This window comes from Odocoileus virginianus, chromosome 7 (genome assembly GCF_023699985.2).
Source record: "Odocoileus virginianus isolate 20LAN1187 ecotype Illinois chromosome 7, Ovbor_1.2, whole genome shotgun sequence".
Lineage (NCBI taxonomy): Eukaryota > Metazoa > Chordata > Mammalia > Artiodactyla > Cervidae > Odocoileus > Odocoileus virginianus.
Window position 1 is genome coordinate 34,074,420 of NC_069680.1, and position 25,225 is coordinate 34,099,644.

The 25,225-nt window shown below is 39.4% G+C and overlaps 1 long non-coding RNA gene across 1 annotated transcript in view; it reads left to right on the top strand.

Annotated features, from left to right (window-relative positions):
- The window catches only part of LOC139036015 (uncharacterized), a 168,462-nt gene extending 144,069 nt beyond the window's left edge, over positions 1 to 24,393 (top strand). The window contains exons 5-6 of the long non-coding RNA XR_011488694.1: positions 21,972 to 22,085; positions 24,214 to 24,393. This is a non-coding gene — a long non-coding RNA (uncharacterized lncRNA). The remainder of the gene's footprint in view (positions 1 to 21,971; positions 22,086 to 24,213) is intronic.
- The last annotated feature ends 832 nt before the right edge of the window (positions 24,394 to 25,225 follow it).

Here is a 25,225-nt window from a genome sequence, read left to right on the forward strand (position 1 = left end):
AGCTGAGCTGAGTCTTTGGCTGAATACTAATCTAAATGTGTGTGTGGCAAAACTTTTGACTCCAGGCAAGAAACAATTGCCAGAAAAGAACAACTATAGACAACTTGTAAGATAAACAATTCCTTACAGCTTTCACAGGGCTTGGAAATCACCCCATTTCCCACCTCCCAGAGTGGAAAATCTCACTGAATAGATGGGTCAGTTAATAGAGATCTCAAAAGTGTCAACTCCTAGAAATGGGACTAAAGCATTCTTTGAGTACACTAAGTTCCTCAAACCTCGTCCTAGACAATCTTAAAAAATAAGACTTGAAGGGATTGAGCTACTCTATAAGTAGTTTAACTGCCTTACAGGAAAAAGCCAACACTCATTAAAGGAATACAAGAAAATCTGGAGAACTAAAAAGCAAAATCCACAATGTCTGACATCTAATAAAAAATTACTATACATGTACAGAAACAGAAAAATATAACTCATCATTAGAAGAAAAATTAATCAATGCATGTAATCATTGAGAAATGATAACAGAAATGATAGAATTAGCAGTCAAGGATATTAAAGCAAGTATTATAAATATATGTTCAAATGTTTAAAGAAAATATGATCATGATGTGGGATATGGCAGATATAAAAAAACCAACTGGAAATTCTAGGCATGAAAAATACAACATTTGAAATGAAAATTTCACTAGGTGGGAATAGTTGCATATTTGACACTACAAAAGAAAAGTAGATTTGAAGACAAAGCAATATAAAAACTACAAGTAAGCACCCAGAGGATACAAAGACTGATAAAAACAGTGATTCAGTGAACCACGGTACAATATGAAATGCTCTAACATGTGAGTCCCAGAAGGGAAGGATTTAGAAGGAGGAAGAGAAAAATATTTGAAAACATAAATGACAGACCATTTTACAGATTTGATGAAAACCACAAACCCAGAAGTCCTATAAAAATCAATGAACCCTAACTAAGCAGGAGAATCAGAAGGAAAATCACATGAAGACATATAATAATCAAATCACAGATTTTACAACTAGATTGTTATAACCAGGTACAAAGAAAAATTCCTAAAAGTAACCAGGTGGGAGGAAAACATTATATCCATAAGACCAACAATAAAAATAATAGCAGATCTCTTGTCTGAAACCATACAGGCCAAAATACAATAAAATAACATTTTGTGTGTGTGTGTGTGCAATAAAGGAAAAAAAAACTGTCCAGTTAAAATGCTACGCCCAGTGCAATTATCTTTGTAAAGCATAAAAGTCTACCCACCCTTGAAAATTACCTAAATTGAGATGAGTATAAGTGTAGCATATAGTAGAAAATACTGAAAAAAGAATGCAAAGTATTTGATGATAATTCTATATTGACTATGTGTTGAAATGATAATATTTTAGATATTGGACCAAATAAAGTATAGTAACATTAATTTCACTTGTTTATTTTTAGTTTTTAAAATATTTGTTTTTGTTGTTGTTCAGTTGCTAAGTCTTTGCGACCCCATGGACTGCAGCACGCCAGGCTCGCTCGTCCTTCACTATCTTTCGGTGTTTGCTCAAATTCATATCCATTAAGTTGGTAATGCTCTCTAACATCTCATTCTCTGCCATTCCCTTCTCCTTTTGCTTTCAATCTTTGCCAGAATCAGAATCTTTTCCAAAGAGTTGGCTCTTCACATTAGGTGGCCAAAGTATTGGAACTTCAGCTTCAGCATCAGTCCTTCCAATGAATATTCAAAATTGATTTCCTTTAGGATTTTTAAAATAAGGCTGCTACTAAGTATGGAAAACTAGTTAATTTTAACTAATTTTTTATTGGAAAAGTAGTTAATGTTCACTTCCTCACTAAACAACTATAATGCAGGGTCAATTCTACTGGTCTACTCTACTCTATAGCCTTCCCAATCAGTTTAGAACCTCAAGGACAGGTTCTAGAAAATCAGAGTTTTTAATGAGTATTTAATAAATTTATATTTGGTTACATAAAGAGGAGAATATAGAAGTCATTAAGTATTAATGTTATTACTGCTATTGCTATATTAAGTGCAAGGAAGTATGGTTACCTGTGCTTCAGGAAAAGTGGCAATCGTCTAACCTACTCATGTAGCTGATGTGTCTCTGGATTCAGTGGTGAGCACTGCACTCAGGGAGGACGGTGGTTGAGCTGGCTGGTCCTGGAGGCAGCATGGCCAGCAGTAGGGTTGTGGAGCATCTGCCCAGGTCCAGCAGTGGCATCCTATATGACCCCCTCTAACTCTGCAGTGCTGCAGCCAGTCTGCAGATGAGAGATTTGTGGATTGCTGACTTGAGTGATGCATGGAATGGAGGTTTGTGTAAGGACTCTGGGGATGCCTGTGCTTTCGCCACATTCCCTGAGAACTGACTTGCTTTTCTACCCCATATCTCACCCCCCCACCAAGGTTTCCAGGGACCAAAGTGTCTCCTTGTGAGGTGCAGACCACTGATGATTTATTTGAGGTTCTCCTGCCAAATACTCTCAGTGTTTAGCAGGTTTCCACCAGAGCATCTCATTTTCCTTCCCCCCTTCCCTCAGTTTCTTTACTTCTCAGTATTAGATGCTAAATAGATTCAAATGGACAATTTGGCTCACTCTGCTCTTCCTGGCCGCTGCCTGTGTTAGCTCCCATGAATAAAACTGAGCTGACAGCAGTGAAATTTATGAAGACTAGGAAGAAATGAGGTATGCAGAGCCACGGCGCTTACACACAGCTGACCCTAGAAGTGCTGAGGTCTCTATTTCCAGGCGAAATTGCACAAATAGCAAGGCTCAGACCTTTGCAATTGCAAATACCAAATATGCCAAGGTAATTCAAGGAAAAATAGTTTGTCTCTTGAAACCTAAATTTGGAAGGATGCTGTGAGACTCATCTGCCCCTTCACCCCCACAGTCTCAGAGTTCCCAGTTACCTCCAGGGCTGCCTTCAGTTGGGTGTGATTACTCAAATTCCACCCTAGGAACTTTGCTGTGTCTTGAGCTCCAAAGAGAATACAGCCAGAGGTTACCTTCTATGGTTTTCCTTCTGATGCCTGAACTGTGGAGGAGAATAGAATCGATAAAAGCTTGGTAACAATTTCCAGATCTCAAAAAAAGGCATCCTTTTTCCTATTGCATGGGCAACCTCCTCCCCTAAAGTAGGGTGTGGACACTGTATCCAGGGACAGGACAGAGCTCCATGGAGTTTATATCTCACTAATACAATGTGGTGCCCTTGGGAGTCAAAAGAAACTGATCACAAGAGGCGAATATGCTTTCTCAATCAAATGCACTTGCCTCAGAGTTATGTGTTCATGAGTTCCATGGAGTCCTTTGGCACATAGGATTGGAAACATGCTCTTTCCGGCCTTGAAACATAAAGGAAATATATTAATACTCCAAACAAGCATCTGATTTGTGTTAAATACAAACACCCTCTAATTATATATACATACGCATGCAGGGGGCTTCCCTGGTGGCTCTGTGGTAAAGAATATGCCTGCAATGCAGGAGCCACTGGAGATTCGGGTTTGATCCCTAGGTCGGGAAGATCCCCAGGAGGAGGAAATGACAACCTACTCCAGTATTCTTGCTGGGAAATCCCATGGATAGAGGAGAGTGGTAAGCTACAGTCCATGGGGTCACAGAATATTTGGACACTTCTAAAGTGACTGAGCACACATGCATGCAGACATATATACGTAAACACATATTTATATATGTGTATACAGATGCATAGATGTACATGTGTGCATCTACACATACACATGAAAGATGCATGTGTTCATATGCACACATGCATATGCATGTACATGTATATATATGTATGTATATATACATGTATGTATATACACACATATCACTTATTTCAGAACCACTATAGATATACTGGCAATGGCTGATTCATACTGAAATCTGGATGAAAAGTTTGCAAACTGATTCCTCATGATGTGACAACTTGGCTTTGAGGACCAGACACTGAAGTTCCAACAACTTTGGAGCTGGGTTGTGGCAGAGGCCTTTGCTGTGTTAAGTATGTGCCAAGGAGATTGCTTCCTCCCCCTGGGAGGGCACCGCCCCTTGCTGGCCTACGTCCCTGGTGGTTTGAGTGGAGGGAAGCAAACCCCTCCATCCCTCATGTCAGATGCAGAGCTGACCCTCAAATAAAGTTAGTCACACTTCACTACAAAACACATTTTTGTTTCAGACATGTAATTTAGGGCTACTCAAAAGCTGTACCTGTAAGTAAACCCATCTGAGGAGAGGTTGTCATGACAGGAAGAGATGGGAACAAGCATCCAGAAGGACTACCTGCTTCTGCCCTGCCTCATTGTCAAAATGGCAAGCATCAAAGCTGGAAGCTTCATGTTGGACACTGAGGGATATTAATACTAAAAAGTAAGTTCAAGGAAAGAAAGAAAAATGGATATGTCCCAAACAATTTTATAAATATCATCAAGAAAAACTGGAAGTGGTATTTGGAAATAACTCAGTTTGTCCAGCTCACCAATCTCTGCTTCTGGAATAGAATACCTCCACCAGTCCGGACAACGGGCACTTCACATGTAGGTGGATTGTTATCCTCCAAGTTCTAGCCAAGGGAGGCCTCAAGTTTCATTTCTTCCCCCAGTCTCTCCCTGTTTGACCAACAACTGTCCCCAGGAAAATTAGATAAGAACAATGCCAATGATTATTAAAACAACAATGTTGCTTAAATAGTCACCTGAGATTGTTTGACTCTATCCAGCTCTTAAAGACACAGGCATGTCCTTAAATGAACGTATTAAGGCTTTGAAAAAAAAATTCATTTATGTGCTATAATCCAGAGACTGAATTTAATGTGCGGTAGTTCAGATTCTGGTCTGCGGACATCAATTGCACTGGTAATGAAGTAGAGCAGACAGCAGCCTGGCTGTCTTGGAATATTATATTTACACCTCCTAGAGGACAGTCAGCATCTGAAACCTGACTTTTATGTGGGGTTAATCCTTGTTTTGACCATTGCTCCCTCTTCAGAGTATTTTAAAGAAGATGAAACAATAGCATTAGCATGACTCAAAGTGAATGTTGTGTGGATATATGCGTGAAACAGATTCAAGCTGTATCATTCGCATGCCTCAACTTAAGGTAGCTCAGCCTACAACATATGGCGTGGGTAAAAAAAATCAGCCTCAAAATGAGTGCATAGAAACTGTCAGATGACTTCATTTCTTTTAAATCAAGCTCAATTTTACCTCCGGGTGAAAGGAATTTTAGTCTGCATTGTTATTGGCAGGGATGTGTACTATTTACAGCAATTGCATTTCCCTGACTCTTGAAGTTAGCCTGGGGCCATTTGAATAGATCTGGCCAGTGAACCACAGCAAGAGAGATGTGCACCATTTCCGAACTAAGGTTGTATAAAGTCTTGACTTCTCTTTTCAGCTCTCTCTTTCCTATTCAGCAAGCTTCAAAATCACATTTCCAGATGGTTTTGCTCCATAAAAAAAAGAGGCCATCAGATTCAAATGTAACTTTCTGGAAGCAACATAGAAATATTCATTAAGCCAGGAGCATTTAGGAGTTAATTTGTTGTCATCTTAGAGCTCAGTATTACCTGACTGGGCTTCCTTGGTGGCTCAGAAAGTAAAGAATCTTCCTGCAATGCAACAGGAAACCTGAATTTGATCCCTGGGTTGGGAAGATCTCCTGGAGAAGGGAATGGCTACCCACTCCAATATTCTTATCTGGAGAATTCCAAGGACAGAGGAGCCTGGTGGGCTCTATAGGGTCACAAAGAGTAGGACACGACTGAGCTACTAACTCTTTTGCACACGTTACCTGACTAATTTTGTTCTCTAGTCTCACACAGGATGGAAAAGACTTACATCATGACAAGAAAATGGAGAGAAGAGCCCTTCCAATGTCACTGTGTCAGAGTGGCCACAGATTTGCACGCTGTCTGAGCTCAAAAGACCCATTTAAAGCTGGTGCCTTTATTGATTCCTCACCATACTTAGGGGACAGAAGTTTGTCTTGCCATGAGAAGAAAGGGATGAAATGCAGCTTAGACCCTACCTCACCTGGGATTATGATTGATATGGCAGAGATGAGGCGATGCCACTCTAGATGCAGGTCACTCACAGGCACCCTGCAGTTGGGGCAGAGAGATGGGGAGGTTACAGGAAAGTGTTGCTTCTGCCCTTAGGATCCAGGGCTACCCTGGCCAGCCCACTCCCAGCTCAGAATGAAGTAGTAGCAGAACATTCTCATGGTGTAGAATAGGCTCTACTCCTTCTGCTCACTCTGTGCCCCAGCATTAAAGCTCTGAAGGAAGGATAATAGGAACTGGAGGGAAATGCAGAAAAATGAAAGCCCTAACCCAAACTGAGATATAAGTCCAATGTAATTCCTAACAGAATCACAGCAATATTTTTTGTAAACATAGAGAATTTTATTCTAAAATTCACACAGAAAGGTACAGGCCTTATAAGAACAAAAACAATCTTGAAGAAAAAAAAAAAACTACTTGAAGAATAACCCAGTAACCAAGAGCGTGCTATACTGGTGAATGAATATCAATGGGACAGAAAAGAGAATCCAGAAATAGCCACACAAATAAGTTCAACTGATCTTTAACAAAGATGTCAAAGCAATTCAGTGATAAGAAGATAGACTTTTTCATGCTTGGTGCTGGTATAATTGTACATCCATCAGCAAAAAAAATGAATCCTAGCCTAAATCTCATACCTTTTATATAAATTAACCCAAAGTGAATTGTAGACTTAAAAATAGAAGGTAAAACTTTTAAACTTTTAGGAAAAAACCTTAGGAGAAAATTCTCTGGACCTAGGGCCAGTTGAAGACTTTTTAGACTTGGCACTAAAGCATGACTCATAAAAGGAAAAATTCATAACCTGTACATCATAAAAATTTTAAAAATTCATTCAACGAAAGAGCATATGAAGATGGTAGAAAAAACAAGTTAAAGACTGGGAGAAAATATCTGTCAACAATGTATCTGACAAAAGACTAGTTTCTAGAATATATAAAGAAATTTCAAAATCCAACACTGAAAGAAAAGAAAAACCCAGTTAGAATACGGGCAAAAGACATGAATGGACACTTCACTGAAGAGGATATACGGATGGCAAATAAGTATATGACATTATGTTCAAACTCATTAGCCATTCAATTCAGTTCAGTCTCTCAGTCGTGTCCAACTCTTTGCGATCCCCTGAACCACAGCACGCCAGGCTTGCCTGTCCATCACCAACTCTTGGAGTCCACCCAAACCCATGTCCACTGAGTCGGTGATGCCATCCGACCATCTCATCCTCTGTCATCCCCTTCTCCTCCTGCCCTCAATCCTTCCCATCATCAGGGTCTTTTCCAATAAGTCAGGTTTTTGCATCAGGTGGCCAAAGTATTGTAGTTTCAGCTTCAACATCAGTCCTTCCAATGAACACTAAGGACTGATTTCCTTTAAGATGGACTGGTTGGATCTCCTTGCAGTCCAAGGGACTGCCAAGAGTTCTCCAACACCACAGTTCAAAAGCATCAATTCTTTGGTGCTCAGCTTTCTTTATAGTCCAACTCTCACATCCACACATTACCACTGGAAAAACCATAGCCTTGACCAGACGGACCTTTGTTGACAAAGTAATATCTCTGCTTTTTAATATGCTATCTAGTTTGGTCATAACTTGCCTTCCAAGGAGGAAGTGTCTTTTAATTTCATGGCTGAAATCACCATCTGCAGTGATTTTTGGAGCTCAGAAAAACTAAGTCAGTCACTGTTTCCACTGTTTCCCCATCTATTTGCCATGAAGTGATGGGACTAGATGCCATGACCTTACTTTTCTTAATGCTGAGCTTTAAGCCAACTTTTTCACTCTCTTCTTTCACTTTCATCAAGAGGCTCTTTAGTTCTTCTTCACTTTCTGCCACAAGGGTGGTGTCATCTGCATATCTGAGGTTATTGATATTTCTCCCGGCAATCTTGATTCCAGCTTGTGCTTTCTCCAGCCCAGTATTTCTCATGATGTAGATGCTAAAACTAAGTCATGCCGTGTGGCGTAGACAAGCCAGATGGGTCATGTTGGAGAGGTCTGACAGAATGTGGTTCACTGGAGAAGAGAATGGCAAACCACTTCAGTATTCTTGCCTTGAGAACCCCATTAGCCATTAAGAAAATGCAAATCAAAATCATATTTATATATAACTACACATCTATTGAAATTGGCTCAGTTGTGTCTGACTCTTTGTGACTCCATGGCCTATATAGTCCATGGAATTCTCCAGGCTAGAATACTGGAGTGGGTAGCCTTTCCCTTCTCCAGGGGATCTTTGCAACCCAGAGATCGAACCCAGGTCTCCCACATTGCAGGCAGATTCTTTACCAGCTGAGTCACAAGGGAAGTCCACATATCTATTAGAAAGGTTGAAATAAAAAAAATAGTGAATGGATAAAGAAGTTGTAGTACATATACACAATGGAATATTACTCAACCATAAAAAGGAACACATTTGGGTCAGTTCTGATGAGGTGGATGAATCTAGAACCTACAATAAAGAGTAAAGTGAGCCAGAAAGAGAAAGATAAATATCGTATTCTGATGCATATATACAGAATCTAGAAAAATGGTACTGAAGAATTTATTTACAGGGCAGCAGTGGAGAAAGAGACACAGAGAATAGACTTATGGACATGGGGAGAGGGGAGGAAGGGTGAGATGCATGGAAAGAGTAACATGGAAACTTATATTACCATATGTAAAATAGATAGCCAATGGGACTTTGCTATATGGCCCAGGAAGCTCAACAGGGGCTCTGTATCAATCTAGAGGGGTGGAAAGGGGTAGGAGATGGAAGGGAGGTACAAAAGGGAGGGGATATAGGTATACCTATGGCTGATTCATTGGAAGGAGTGATGCTGAAACTGAAACTCCAATACTTTGGCCACCTCATGTGAAGAGTTGACTCATTGAAAAAGACCCTGATGCTGGGAGAGATTGGGGGCAGGAGGAGAAGGGGACGACAGAGGATGAGATAGCTGGATGGTATTACCGACTCGATGAACTTGAGTTTGAGTCAACTCTGGGAGTTGGTGATGGACAGGGAGGCCTGGCGCGCTGAGATTCATGGGGTCGCAAAAAGTCAGACACGACTGAGTGACTGAACTGAATTGAACCGAACTGATGGCTAATGTTAATGTTTGGCAGAAAACAACATAATTCTGTAAAGCACATCCTTCAATTAAAAAAAAATAAATTAAAAAAGAAATAGCGACAATGTCCAATGCCAGAGAGGGTGAGGAGATACTGGATCATGAACGCTGAGCTAATGGGAAGTTAGAATGCTGCAGTCACTCTGGAAAACAGTTTGGTAGTTTCTTGAAAACAGTCAATGCTCAACTATCATATGATCTAGCAGTTGTACTTCTGGATTTTTAATTTCGAAGAATTGAAGTCTTATGGTTGGGAGGTGGGAGAGGGGATTGGGATGGGGAATACATGTAAATCCATGGCTGATTCATGTCAATGTATGACAGAACCCACTACAGTGTTGTAAAGTAATTGGCCTCCAACTAGTAAAAATAAATGAAAAAAATAAAATAAAATAAAACAGGTGAACTATAAGATATGTGGCTTATATCTCAATAAAACTTTCATTAAAAAAAAAAAGAATTGAAGTCTTATGGTCACACAAGAACCTGCACATGAGTTTATAGCTGCTTTATTGTCATAGCCAAAACGAAACAACCAAATACCCTTTGTGGAGTGATTGGTTAAATAAAATTGGTTCATCTACACCATGGAGTGCTATCTTAGCAATAAAAACAGATACATTTTCAGTACATACAACAACTTGAATGATCTCACAAGAATAATGATGGGTGATAAAAGCCAATCTCAAATGGTTGCATATTGTACAGTTCCATTTATATAACATTCTTGAAATAACATTTTAGAGATGGAGAGCAGATTGATGGTTGCCAGGGGTTAGGGATGGAGAGAGGGATGAATGGGGCTACAAAGAAATGATACACAGAGAAGCATTGTGGTGATGGGACGTTTCTGAATATTGTGGTGGTGGTTACTGTAATCTGCCTAGTGAAAGTGAAAGTGTTAGTTGCTCAGTCATGTCTGACTCTTTTGTGACCTCATGGACTATAGCCTGCCAGGCTCCTCTGCCTATGCAATTCTTCAGGCAAGAACACCAGAGTGGGTAGCCATTCCCTTCTCCAGGAGATCTTCACAACCCAGAGAACCACCAGGGAAGCCCCATAAGCTGCCTAGGGTGGTAAAATCATGTAGAATACACAGGTACACACACAAATAAAAGTATGCAAAGGTGGGACTTCCCTGGTGGCCCAGTGGCTAAAACTACATGCTCTCATTGCAGAGGCCTGGGTTCTATCCCTGGTCAGGGAACTAGATCCCACATATCACTACTAAGAGTTTGAATGCTGCAACTAAAGATCCCGCATGCCACAAGGAAGATCAAAGATCCTGTGTGCTGCAGCTAATTCCTGATGCAGCCAAATAAATAAATAAATAAGAAAAAAAAGGATGCCAAACTGGTAAAAATCTAAATAAGATTAATGAACTCTCCAATGTCATTTCCCTGTTTTGATATTGTACTGTAGTTACACAAGATGCTGCTACTGGGAGAACCGGATGAAGGGCATCCAGGACATCCCTATACATTCTATACAACTGCCTGTAGCTTTATATCAATTTCAAAAATAAAAGTTAAAGAAAAAGCCTCTGGTTGTAGACTATGCACTTGGACTTTTTGTTTTCTGAACTGAAGCAGAATTCCTGCCAGCAGGACGCTGCCCTATCTTTGAGCCTCTCATTATCCTCAGATGAGGACTCTAGTTAAGGGAGGAAGTGTAGTTTTCTTAACACAATTAAGTAGGGACTCTGGGGTCCTGGACTTGATACAGAGTGTGGAATTCACTCATGTTTGCACCATGTGTTCATTAAGTACTTGTCAAGAGAATACCTGCTATGTGCCAGGCCTATGCTAAGACTTGGGTCATTCTAACACCTGGACCCTGCTTGCAAGGAGGACTCCAATCTCTCCCTTATTGTCAAGCTGCAACATGATGGAATCTGACAAGTGGACAGTGTGGGTGAACATGGGGCAGTGTGGGATCCCATGCAGGGCCAGCAACCCAGCTCACAGGTTCAGATGCTGAGGCCAAAGAGAAATTGAAATTGAGTCAAGAGAAGGTAGAATATTCCAGAGAGAGAGAGTTTCATGTAGAGAAGGGACCACAGGCAAAGGTGAAGACTGGGAGACCATATTGCAATCAGGTACATGGAAGATGTACTTGTGAGAGGCCTCAGGCAGGAGATGGGCTATAGTCTGGGGCAGAGGCATGCATGTTAAGAACGCTGCCTCCAGGTGGAGCCAACCAAAAGCCATTCAAGGCCAGTCAAGAAAGATCACCCATCAGAAGGAGGCTAAAGAAAGAAAGTCAGACCTCAGATGCAGGCCTCAGAGAAAGAAAGTCAGGCTGAGAAGAAAGGGAGTTCAGGATGAAGGGTAAGAAGCAGGACCTGAACAGTGCTAGGGGCCAGAAGGACACAACAGCTTTTTCTCAAATGCTAATGGGCACAGCCAGATGAGTCCGACTCACAGCTGGCAAGCTGGCATCAACATACATCACAGCACTAGCACCAACATCCTGCCCTGGGGAGAGCTTTACCATTTACAACAGAGTTTGCATAGCTCATTTATTAGTGGTATTAATTACCCAGCAGCAGTACACTATGGGGCTTGAAGCCTCTTGTTCTGAATTTAGCTGGTAAATTCTGGCTTTGCTAGTTACAAAAAAAGATGATCTTAAGCTAGCTACTGATTTTTCAGATTTTCAGTTTTTCTGCCAAGACATTAAATGTAATGTTAACCTATGTTGTAATATCATTGTGAGGATTACATAAGATCATGGCTTATCAGATTGCCAGGTGCAGAACAAATAATAATTACTTACAGTTATTACTACAATTACCACTACACTATTATTACTACTCCTTGACTCAATAATCCCTGAAATGTCTTCCACTGCGTCTACAGTGCAAGGTGAGCTTTCCCAGATCAGGCCATTAATCCTATGAATCCCTCCAGATAAATCAGGGAGCTGAAGAGCCAGGCTTTGATGCAGACACATTACAGAGAACATTCCAAACTCTGCCGTGCAGGATTGGGGCGGCAAGATCTATCTGTTTCTGGTGGAAGCTATTCTTTCCCTCAGCCTTTTTATGGGCTTGGGTACAAGTCAAGTCCTTCATCCCCATTTCCTCCTGTAGCCCCTTCCTCACTCTTTGGAAGTGAGATGCCATAAAGAGACATCCCCCACACCCCCCCCCAGACTCACTGAATTACAAAAAGAAAGGCATTTCACAAATTGGAGAGCATCCTTTGATTTTTTCCAGGACCACATTTTTTCCTCCAGTTTGCTTTGTCTCCTGGTTGAAGGATTAAAAAAAAATCACACAAAAGGCTCCATGTATCTTTTGAAAGGTAAAATAAAACCAGCTGAGCCTAATCAACCCACAGAGGTGCCATAAATACCTGCCAGGCCATAAAAGCATGATCTCTCTGATATGGCAAAGGAGAAGTGAGAGTTACAGTGGGAATATGGCCCCCCGATTAGAGGATAAACACTTCTCAAACTTGCTTTGTGTTCATGCCTGTCAGAGCCTAGTGGCTGGGCTGAGGATTAGAAAGAGAGCCTTGCATGAGAGGCTTAGAAAGAGCCTTGCTCCAAGAGAGCCCACACCTTGGTCAGATGCTCTCTGAGGATTGGAGCTGCCATTGCAGCTGGAGGGAAATGATAGCCTATCAAAGCCAGGCAGCCTAGTGTAGGGATGTTGAGGGTGATGCCATGGAAGGTTATTTCCTTTTCTGCTTGGACAATAAAGGTCTTAATTACCTATCTAGTCTCATCACATTAATTTCAGCCGATTGTGATGACTCACTGGCTCCTGCTTGTGTCTTCATTATAGTTCAAGAATATTCTTTGGCCTCCAAGCAAACACACTTCTGTTTAGTGTGCTGGGCATCACTTTAGTCTGCTGGGCATCAACAGATATGTTGAGAATTAAAGTCAGGCTGCAAACCCCAAACGTGGAAATAATAACTTGAAAAGCAATAGAAAGTTTGGCCTTGACGTGAATGTACTGAGATGTGGACCTTCCTGAATGGTGGGTGGTGTGATGAGCATATAGTTGGCACCCTTGCAATCTCTGAATATCTAGCATCTTAAAGGGAGAGGAACTGGATCCTGATGGCAATCACATAAGTGCATAGAATTCTCATTTTTATTTTCAAGAGATAATTTTCGCACTCAAACGAAGTGACTTGCCCCAAATCAAACAGCTTATAAATGCTGATGTTTGAATCTTATTTCAAGCCCTTCCCCAACTTCCTTAACTAATATAGAAAATAACAATCTCTTGCTGTAAGCCTGAGGGCTTGGGTCCCAGCATGCCCACTGATTTGCCCTGTGAGCTATTTCATGAGAAATAGCATGCCAAGTGCTGCCCACTTGTTCATAGTATGCTCATGGCCGGGAACATGGTAAATGGTTAGAGCCAGCTCTAGTGGGATTAAATCTTAGCTCATCACTTACTCTCTAAGATTTCATATCTTCAGCTGTAAAATGATCTCTAATAAGACCAATCTTAAGAATCTGTTGTAAAGATTATAAACAATGATTACACAGTAGTGGGGACACGGTAGACCCAGTAGACCACTATAGAAAGTAGTTGTTTCACAGCTTGAAGCCAGGAGCAAGAATAATGTTCTGATTTCATTTCTCCACTGTGAGTTGGATGATTGCAGAACTCAGCCATTAAGTCTAGAAGCCATTAAGAAGAGAAGCCCATGGATGCATGTGGGGTCCTGGGTCTCTGTCAGCCCACAGAAGGGGATTCTAAGTGAACCTGAGGACTGCAAACATTGACACATGCTAAGAGATGTCCTTGGTGGTAAGCAAACTCTTTAGAATTAGGGGACCCAAAAAACTCTGCTCCAACCACAGTGGTTCATTATGAACAAAACATGACAACTTCACTTTAATGGGGGCTAATGTTGAACAGATGGGCTGGCAAGGCAAGGACCACACAATTCTGTCTCCAAAAACAGAGTTATGTTCTATAACCCTCAAGTCCTGTTTCTACTTTTCAGTCCCTGTGATAGCTGAGACTAAAAAAACATGGCCAGAGAAGGCATTTATGCTTCTGGGACACTAAGATATTGCCACTAGCTGTCCCCAACAGGATCAAAGTGAGGTGGATGGAAAGAGAAAAGGAGTCAGGACATGGCCTTTGAAACTTATCTAAGAGGAATAACTTATCTAAGGGAATGGGTTCTTAAAATTGATTCTCATATTGCTATAAGGTGATGACCCAACAAGGAAGAAAAAGTGAACATTTGCTATAACTAGTGTCTGGACATTCACTGTGCTGATATTGACACATACACATAATATATACACATGACATTTCATAATGACAATCAGCTTCCAAGGTGATTTTAATTTTATTTTTTTGATTTTGCCTGTTTTGTTTATTTTTGTTGGCACCGATGTGCTATTGAGTTTCTGGGCCAATCCTTGTGGTATGAAGTTTGGAGTAGAGTTTAAACACTAGAGAATCAGCAAAAATGGCAGAAGACAGTGCACTTGAGCCCTGCCTAAATTTTTATAAAATTCATCATGACCCAACTGTATGGAAATTCATAAATAATTGCAAGTTCATGTTTGGGTTTATGTGAGGACAAAGTAGACAGCACAATAGGAACAGAGCATAGGAGAACTATGCAAGTTTAAATTTAAAGCATCAGCAGAAATTGTGGGGATGGATTGATGTCCAAGGGTGTGGAATTGGGGGTTTAAGTAAAGCCAAATTGACTTTGATTTACATTATTTTGTTTCATTAAAACTGACAAAAATCCTAGGGATAGAGATTATTGATCTCATGCTATTGGAAAATAGAAGATCAAAAGAATAAAGGAAAGGAATTCGTTAGTGGTCCAGTGGTTACGACTCTGTGCTCCCAAAGCAGTAGTTACAGGTTTGATCCCTAATAGGGGAACTAATCATGGACAGAGGAGCCTGGGGCTACAGTCTGTGGGGCTGCGAAGAGAGACACGACTGAATACACGCACAAGGGGGAACTAAGATCCGCTTGTACTGGGATTTTGGCCACACTGGGGCGTGGCCAAAAAAAAAAGTCAGTGGAGGAACCAGCATTTGAATCCAATTTTTCTTAATTAGAAAAACTGTGGCTTATCAGAACCACAAAACTGCCTACTCTCTATTGGTCTGGGAACATTGCCACCACAGTGCAGAAGAACTGATCACATGTACGTATTCTACCCTCATCACAGAGGTCACTGATCCTGAATTAGTCTAATTTCTAAGTCACTTTCTCGTTAACACATTTTTTAAAATAACTATTTTTTTTCTTTTAAAATTGGACACCTACTCACTATAATAATAAGATGAAAAAACTCTTAAAATGTAAAAAAAAAAACATTAAAATATGTTAGTCAAAGTCTATAAACGACATTGTTGTTATTAAGAGTTGATGATCATCATTATTGATATCTTCCTATGCATGCTCCAACTAGTTAGGGAGAATGCTATAAAACTGATATTAAAATTTAAATCAATATATTTATTTTGAAAATAAAATTTTTCCTAAGATTAATTTATAGATAATGCAACTGCATTAGGAAGTCCAACAAGACTTATTACAGACTTGATAAACTGTCTTTTAAGTTTATGTGCAAGAGCATGCAGCCAAAAATAGCCAAAGAGGACAAAATAAGGTAGAGAATGAACTCCATCATGACTTGTAAAGATGTTAGCAAAATAAAGACCATGTTGATTGGCCCAGAGGTATGCCAGCATAAAATAATTCCTCCATAAACAAAAAGTGCAATTAGAACCTATGCCATACCCTACACAATAGTTAATTCCAAGTGAATGAAAAATTAAATTAATAAAGAAAAGTACATTTAGAAGAAATATGAGAGGTCATATTTAACATCCAAGGGAGAGAGGGAAGGATTTCTTTAAAAAACATCCCACAAGATTATAAATCATAAGGAAATTTTAGTAAATGTATCTATATTATAAATGAAAATGGTTGGGACTTCTGGCTATGGAATGAAAGAGGAGAGTGAAAAAGTTGGCTTACAGCTTAACATTCAGAAAACTAAGACCATGGCATCTGGTCCCATTACCTCATGGGAAATAGATGGGGAGACAGGGGAAACAGTGTCAGACTTTATTTTTTTGGGCTCCAAAATCACTGCAGATGGTGACTACAGCCATGAAATTAAAAGACGCTTGCTCCTTGGAAGGAAAGATATGACCAACCTAGATAGCATATTAAAAAGCAGAGACATTACTTAGCCAACAAAGATCCGTCTAGTCAAGGCTATGGTTTTTCCAGTGGTCATGTATGGATGTGAGAGTTGGACTGTGAAGAAAACTGAGCACCGAAAAATTGATGCTTTTGAACTGTGGTGTTGGAGAAGACCTTTAGAGTCCCTTGGACTGCAAGGAGATCCAACCATTCCATCCTGAAGGAGATAAGTCCTGGGTGTTCATTGGAAGGACTGATGCTGAAGCTGAAACTCCAATACTTTGGCCACCTCATGAAAAGAGTTGACTCATTGGAAAAGACCCTGATGCTGAGAGGGATTGGGGGCAGGAGGAGAAGGGGACGACAGAGGATGAGATGGCTGGATGGCATCACCGACTGGATGGGCATGAGTTCGAGTAAACTCCGGGAGTCTGTGATGGACAGGGAGGCCTGGCGTGCTGCGATTCATGGGGTCACAAAGAGTTGGACACGACTGAGTGACTGAACTGAACTGAACTCTGGCTATGGAAAAGTGGATGGCAAACTCTGTACCCCACAAAACCAAATTTAAAATGAAACAAAATTATCAAAAGCAAGTATTTCAGGCTTCTGGAGATTGACCAGAAGCATATAGCAAATTAAGCATTTACTCATAAAGAGCTGCCGAAGCTTGGGTAAAAACTGTGGGTAAGTGAAAATCCCTTAGTCATATTTGACTCTTTGTGACCCCATGGACTGTATAGTGGGTGGTAGCCTATCCTTTCTCCAATGGATCTTCCCAAGTCAGGGATTGAATCAGGGTCTCCTGGATTTCAGGTGGATTCTTCACCAACTGAGCCACAAATTCAGTTCAGTTCAGTTCACTTCACTACCTCAGTCCTGTCCAACCTTTGTGACCTCATGGACTGCAGTATGTCAGGCTTCCCTGTCCATAACTAACTCCAGAGCTTATTCAAACTCACGTCCATAGAGTGGTGATGCCATCCAACCATCTTATCCTCTGTCCTCCCCTTCTCCTCCTGCCTTCAATCTTTCCCAGCATCAGGGTCTTTTCAAATGAGTCAGTTCTTCACATAAGCTGGCCAAAACATTGGAGTTTCAGCTTCAGCATCAGTCCTTCCAATGAATATTTGGGACTGATTTCCTTTAGGATGGACTGGTTGGATCTCTTTGCAGTCCAAGGGATTCTCAAGAGTCTTCTTCAACACCACAGCTCAAAAGCATCAGTTCTTCGGCCCTCAGCTTTCTTTCTTTCTTCTTAAAGCTGAGCCACAAGAAAGTCCCCCCCACCGCCCCCCAAAAAAACTGTGGGAGCCTGAGGCTGTTTGCCTGAATCTTCTGCTAATCTTCCTACCACCAACTCAGCTGTGGTAGTTTTTACAAGGCAGTACTAGCTGTGAAAACCAGTAACCTTGCTGCCATGAGTGGTTAACTTGATTTGGAGTAAAGGGTGAAAACTCATGGCTTATGGTGTCAATAAAAGTATAATTAAAAAAATATGGAAAATCCATAGCTCTGCTAACCTGTTAGTCCTGTTTGCATTGAGTGGCAGATCAGCTAGAAATTTAAGGGTAATATTTTGAAAATTAGAGAGCCATAGAAGAGTTAAATACTTTTTACACATCCTTGGAAGACAGGAAATCTATGTATGCAGGTCATGGAAGATATAAGAAGGTCCTGGGGAAAGTAAAAGCCAGGGCAAATCTGAAACTGCCTAAACTTTGAAAGTGCCCCCCTTTCCACACTGCTCTAGTTGCAGAGTGGAAGCCTTACATTTTGAGCATAGACTTACACTTGAGCACACACTCGTCTCCATTGTTGGCTGATTCCTACGTTACTCAGACACTGGGGAAGCTGATAGGAAATCGTCAGTGGCCCCATTATTGTCAGGGAGGCAGAGACTACAGCCAAGTCTAGGCAAGTTAGTGCAAAACAAACCAAACCCTCTTAAGACCAAAAAGTTTCAGAATCCAGACTTTTTACAATCTATTATTTCATTACTCCATTTTTGAACTACAAAAAATATGACATGCAAAGAAATGGAAAAGTATGACCCAGACTCAGGGGGGAAAAAAAAGCAGTCAGTAGAAACTAATTCCATGTTTAGTTTAAGACCCCTGATGTTGCTTTGTACCAACAAAGACTTCTAGGTCTCATATGTTAAAAGATTTTTTTTTTAAATTATGTTTAAAGAATTAAAGGAAAATATAATGACAGTAGTTACACAAATAAGACAGCTCTATAAATAAATAATCATTATAAAAAATAAGCTAAGCTAATGGAAATTTTAATAGCTGACATGAAAAATCTATTAAATTATTTTAAACAGTTTATGAAATAGAATAACTAGTGAATTTGATTTGTTGAAATTATCTGATATAAAAAATAAATTTAAAAATCTTGATAAAAATGGATAGAGCCTCAGAAACGTGTGGGACAACATGAAAATTCCATCTGGGCATCTGTTAGGCCCTTCTTAACATTCAGAAAAATGTGGTTCTCTTCCTGACTATGTTGCTGCTGCTGAGTTGCTTCAGTCATGTCTGACTCTGTGCGACCCCATAGACGGCAGCCCACCAGGCTCTCCTGTCCCTGGGATTCTCCAGGCAAGAACACTGCAGTGGGTTGCCATTTTCTTCTCCAATACAGGAAAGTGAAAGTGAAGTTGCTCAGTTGGGTTCAACTCTGCGACCCCATGTACTACAGCCTACCAGGCTCCCTGTTCATGGGATTTTCCAGACAAGAGTACTGGAGTGGGTTGCCATTGTCGTCTCTGTCCTGACTACGTTAGAGGCCACTTATCAGACATGGCCGCTGATTTCCAGATGACTTCTACTGCAAGCCCTTCATCTTTTTGTGGTTATTTTAAAAGGAAGTTTAAAAATATGTTGCTATATTGATGCATTATTTAGAATTCCTTTTTAATGATCATTGTGTAAAAGTCTCACCATATGTTATTTCTCATCAAACCACATTTACATTGCTTTTGCTTCACTTTGCCTCTGTTTTCAAAGGATATTTTAATTTTAGAGCAATTTTAGGCAAAGTTGACAGGAGGGTACACAGGTGTCCTATATACCTTCTGCTTTCACACAAGCATAATTTCCCACGTTATCAATATCATCAATATTCCCCACAAGAGTTGTGTATTTGTTTCAGTTGATGAATCTACATTGACATGGCCTAATCACCCAAAGTCCATGGTTTACATTATGGTTTACTCTTGAAGTTTTACATTCTATTGATTTGGACAAGTGTATCAATAATTATAGTATAAAAAGAGTATTTTCAGTGTCCTAAAATCCCTCTGTGCTTCACTAATTTTCCCCTCCACAACTCCTGGAAACCACGAATTTCTTTTTTCTTGTCTCCATAGTCTTATCTTTTCCAGAACGTCATGTAGTTGGAATCATACAGTATGTGTAGCCTATTGGTTTCATTCACTTAGAAATGTGCATTTAAGTTTCTTCCATATTTTTTCATGGCTCAATAGACCATTTCTTTTTAGCACTGAATAATATTCAGTACTGTGTTTTCCTGGTGGCTCAATGGCAGGGAATTCTCCTGCCAGTGCAGGAGACGTGGTTTGATTCCTGAGTTGGACAGATATACTAGAGAAGGAAATGACAACCCATTCTTACATTCTTGCTTGGGAAATCTCACGGACAGAGGAGGCTGTCAGGCTACAGTCCATGAGATTGCAAAAGAACTGGGCACAACTTAGCAACTAAACAACAACGATAATATTCAATACTACCCTTCCTGGATGTACTAAAATTTATTTATCCATTAACTTATTGAAGGACATTTTCATTGCTTTCAAGTTCTGACAACATTGAGTAAAGTTGCTATAAATATTCATGTATAAGTTTTTGTAGGTACATAAGTTTTTCAGCTCTTTTGTGTCGTTGCTGAGGAATGCAATTGCTCGATCATATAAGAATATGTTTAGTTTCTTTTCTGGTGCCTTGAGAAAGGAGAGTGGACAAAAGAGGGTATTTACCAAAAGGGCAGCCACAGATCAATTTGAAACGACTGTGGTTGGGGAAAGGCTATATAAAGGGAGTGGAAACTATTTTTCCTATTTCTTTCCTAATAGGAATGTAACTTTTCTGTTTTACTGTATGTAGTGTTTGCCTTCCTAAGTTTTTAAATCACCTGGAGAAAGGAAAATATCCATAGAATTAAAATATTTAATAATATATTGTTTACTGAATATAAAATATACAATGTTAATTTTGTGTAGAAAGTTTTGAATTAGTATGCAAATAGCATTATAACCAGGAATTTAATGTTGCTTTTAAAAAATAAAGGAGAAGATTCTTTCCATCATGTTATGCAAGGAGGCACCAAATGAACTTTATTACAAAGTTTTCCTGTGGTCAAATTCGTGCTTAGCTTCCAGAAGTTCAACTTGCATATAAATAATAAACATAAAGTTTATTCTTTTTAAAAAAAATTCCACACTTATAAGATCAACAAAAATATTTTAAAGTCTGACAACATGAAATATTAGAAAATAAACATTTCAAAAAAGAGCACTCATGCTCTACTTTAGGAATGTAAACAGTTATAAGCACTTGAAAAACAATAAGGCAATATCTAATTAATGAAAAAAAAAATCATTTACAGTGTTTTATAACCCAGCGATTCCTCTCTGGGCTATGTAACTTGAAAAAACACCATATGCAGAGTCAGTAGGAATAGAAAATACTGGCACCAGCATTTCTGAGAGCACAAAATTGGAGCTAGCTAAAAATCATATCTGCAAAAGAAATTATGATCAAATTTTGATGAATTCCTTCTCATGTAACATGTTCCAGTAATGAAAATAAATTCATTAGACCTGCAAATATCAACAACCTTAGAGCTTACAAACATAACAGTGAGTGAAAATGCAAGTTTCAGTAATACACATACAGAACAATTCCATTTGCAAAATGTTTAAAAATATGCAAAACAGAATATAACACATTTTGGAGACATGCACATATGTGTGATAAAATGTAAAAGAAAAAAGGGAATGAAAAATAGCATGTTTGGAAGAGAAGTTACCTCTAGGAGAAGGGAAAAAGCATGGGAGTGAGAATGGGCGCACAGAAAGCTTCAACAATATTTGTTTTGCTTTGTTTATTAATCTGAATGGTTAATATGCAAATGTGTATTTTATTATTTTTATCTTTTGTAGACTGAAAGCAATTTATAAAATTTTTATGAAAGAAAAACTCTCTAACGTAGTCCAATCACACTAGGCCAATTTGAAACAGAGCTTACTTAAAATTACTAATAAAATTTCAGTTTATGTACAAAATTGAAAGTATTTTGAGGAACCCAAAGTTTTCATGAAAGTAGAAAATTAAAATAATTTCTAATCTAGGGGGCGCCAAACACATAGCAAACTATTTTTACTTTATTGTTTCTTAGCAGCGCTGCTTTAGCTGATAAATGGAAATTCCCACCACTCTCTTTCAGACCTCACAGAACTTCTGTGAGAAATTTAGTGATATAGATGATCTTATTAAATATTTAGTGTTACTAGAATATGACCTATTTTTTGTATCTTATAACATATCTTTTGTGACTTTATTAACTGATAGGTGCTACTGAAGTCCTGAAAACCGTGTACTAACAATGAGTAACTTTGGAACAGAATCTGGATGTAGTAAAAGATTCTAAAGGAGACCAAGAATTGCTGTGATACTATTAAGAGGGTATGTTTCAAATTATTAGAGATAATGAGAAAATTAAAATTTAGCACTAATCTGTATACCATTTAGTTTACTAAAAATATTGTAGAGAAATACAATAGAAGATATCAGTAGCTTCCAAATTGCCATATGCGTCTTAATTCTTACAGTCATCCTCCCCTTCCACTTGACATTGACACCCCTCCACTTCCACGACATTCGAATCCTAAGAAAAAGAAGGTCTGGCCCCATTAGACCTTCATTCCAGTAAGGTAATGAGCAGTTCCATCTGGGTAGAGGGAGTGTGCATCATGCATTCATGACACTACCAATTCTTACTGCTTAAATCAGGGGTACTCAAATCTTAACTTGAATCAGAATTACCTACAAGGCTTGTTAAGACATAGATTGCAGGTGCCACCCCCAATGTTTTGATTTATTAGTCCAGGGAAAGAGAAGTTGCATTTCTAAGAAGTTCTAGATGATACTGCACTGCTGCTTTAACCAAGGCCCACAGCTATTCGTTCCATTCATCTACCTTTTCTGCACAATTTCTCTTGGCATTCAGGTTTGTGACTTCCAGTCCAGACTATCCAGAAAATGCAAAAATTTATAAATAGTTTACCTTTTTATTTTAATAGAACAGTTATCTCCATAGTAATGCTATTTCTGTTTATAAGCATTTTAATATACTTTCCATTATTCCCTATAATTCTGAGTAACAATCTGGGAGCAGGTTGCATAGGCTGTACATTACCTAGGTATGCAAGGAGGAGGAGGAAAGAATTAAGAACCCTTGGCTTAACAACGCTATTACTCTATAAGCGACAAGGGTCGGGTTGTATTTGGGAATTTGAACAAGTAATTGAAGTTCTTTTCCTCATGGGCAATTGGGGATAATAATACACCCTGTGTACACCACTGAAGAGATTAAAGGAGATTGTATGTACCCTTATTGGAACTCAGTACATTAGTTCCCATTCCCCACCTCTCCTCTTCTCTGGGTGAAGTGAAGGGAATTTGGGAAAAAATCATAGACAGTATAATAGTTAAGTGGTATTTGGTCTTAGAGGACAAGGAGGATTGGGATTTGCCAATGTATTTATTTCCAAAATTTACATTGTACAGCTGCCTTCTGATATAAATGAGGTACCCCCACCCCTGCGTCCCATGCCTCCAACCCCAAGATAAGTGAGGAGATTTGGAGACAAATGGTGACTCTCTTTAGGTTGCAGTAGTCTCCAAGAAATGGAGTATGTTCTAGTTCAGGACTGTCTGATAAAGCTATCAGTGATGCTGGAGAGGGTTTATACTTATACTGTTAATATAGTCACAGGGGCTTCAAGCAGTTTTTGAGCACTTGAAATGTGGCTAGTGTGACTGAAGAACTGAATTTTAAGTAAATTTAAATTTAAGTATCTACATAGGGCATAGCAGCTGTATTGAAAGTGCAGATCTAGAGGTTAAATTAAATTGGTTATGTCTAGAATCAAATCCTGGTTCTTCTAGATCTAGGAGCTCATGCAAATTATTCCTTGAGTGCAACCCTACTCTACCCCCACCCCAACTTTCATGATTATCATGAGGAAGAAATAAGGTCATTAATGGAAAGTGTCAAGCTGAGTTACTATTAAGAAATGAGTTTATTAATGCAAAGTGTTGAGCAGGCTGTCTAGCACACAGGAAGTGCTCAATAAATATTGTCATCTAATCCCAATTGTTAGTTTGGATACAGATAAAGTTTCTTCTTCAAAGCTTTCTATGAAAGAAAAGTAAATAAATTCTGTGGAACTTTTTATTACCCAATAAGTTCTTTAGATTATAGGCAGTTGTCTGTGTGTGAAGATTTGAAGACTATCTGAGAACTTCATCATCTAGACATTTTATAGATAATTAGAATAATTTTAAACAATTTGATTCAGCACTTGGTGATTGATTCGAAAAAAATACTTGTATTAATATCTATAGATTTATGACAGAGGTTGATTCATGCCATAAAGCAGATTTTGCATGAATTAATTTGAAGACAAGCCTGTTGACTCATAACTGCTGAGCTAGTGCCCTGCTAGGAAACATATATTGATTGCATAATATGAATCTGTGTTTTCTGTCTTTTGATTCTATGCATATGCGATCATATTTGACATTGAAGTGGATGGAGCAACTGTCCTGAGAGCAAGAGATGCTGAAGGGGATTTATCTCAGATCGCTTGGATCATGTGGAGAGAAGTAACTGTCAGTCTGTGTGTCTTGGTTTCCTTATCTATCTCATGGAGAGACAAAATATACCACAGTGCTGTCTGCTTTTGAGAAATATGGAGGACATTAAATAAATCATGAGAAAGAGGTATGTGGAGCCTTAATGAAAATCAAGTGTATAATAGGAAAATAAGGTGCAACATATTTTATTCCGCTCTCCCGTGTGGCCATATGGACGGATTCTTCCCAAGAGAGAACATAATCGTAGAGCATTTTAGTTGCAGATGTGAAACGAATGTAGCTCCTAGCTGAATATTTTCCCTGGCTTTGTCCATATGAAGCACAGATGTTTTACAAATCATCTTTATAATAAGGCTAAGATAACCCAACTAGGTTTAAAAGTGATCACGTTTTTCAAATTAGGCAATTTCCCAAGCAGTGTACTCTGGAAAGAGTTGGCTTCAGAAGGTGATTCCTGGCATAGACCCTGGGGCTCCCAATGAGCAATCTCAGAGAACCTGAGTGTAGCAGAGTCCATCTCCTGATATGCAGAAAGCAGGTATGGTTCCCACACTTGGTGCCAGAGTTTCCTGAGTGGTGGCATGTCCTTTCACACGGGGAAAAGCAGCAGATTTGGTGATGGGCAGTTCAGTATATTAACACACCTATATGGAATCTAGAAAAATAGTACTGATGAATCACTTTGCAGGGAAAGAATGGAGATGCAGATGAAAAGAACAGACTTGTGGACACAGCGGGGAAAGGAGAGTGTGGAACAAATTGAGAAAGTAGCATTGACATGTAGACATTTTCATGTGTAAAGTAAATAGCTAGTGAGAAGCGACTGTGTAACACTGGGAGCCCAGCCTGGGGCTCTGTGACGACCTACAGGGGGGGGATGGGGTGCGAGGAGAGGAGGGAGGCACAACCCCACACAATATTGTAAAGCAATTTTCCTCCAATTA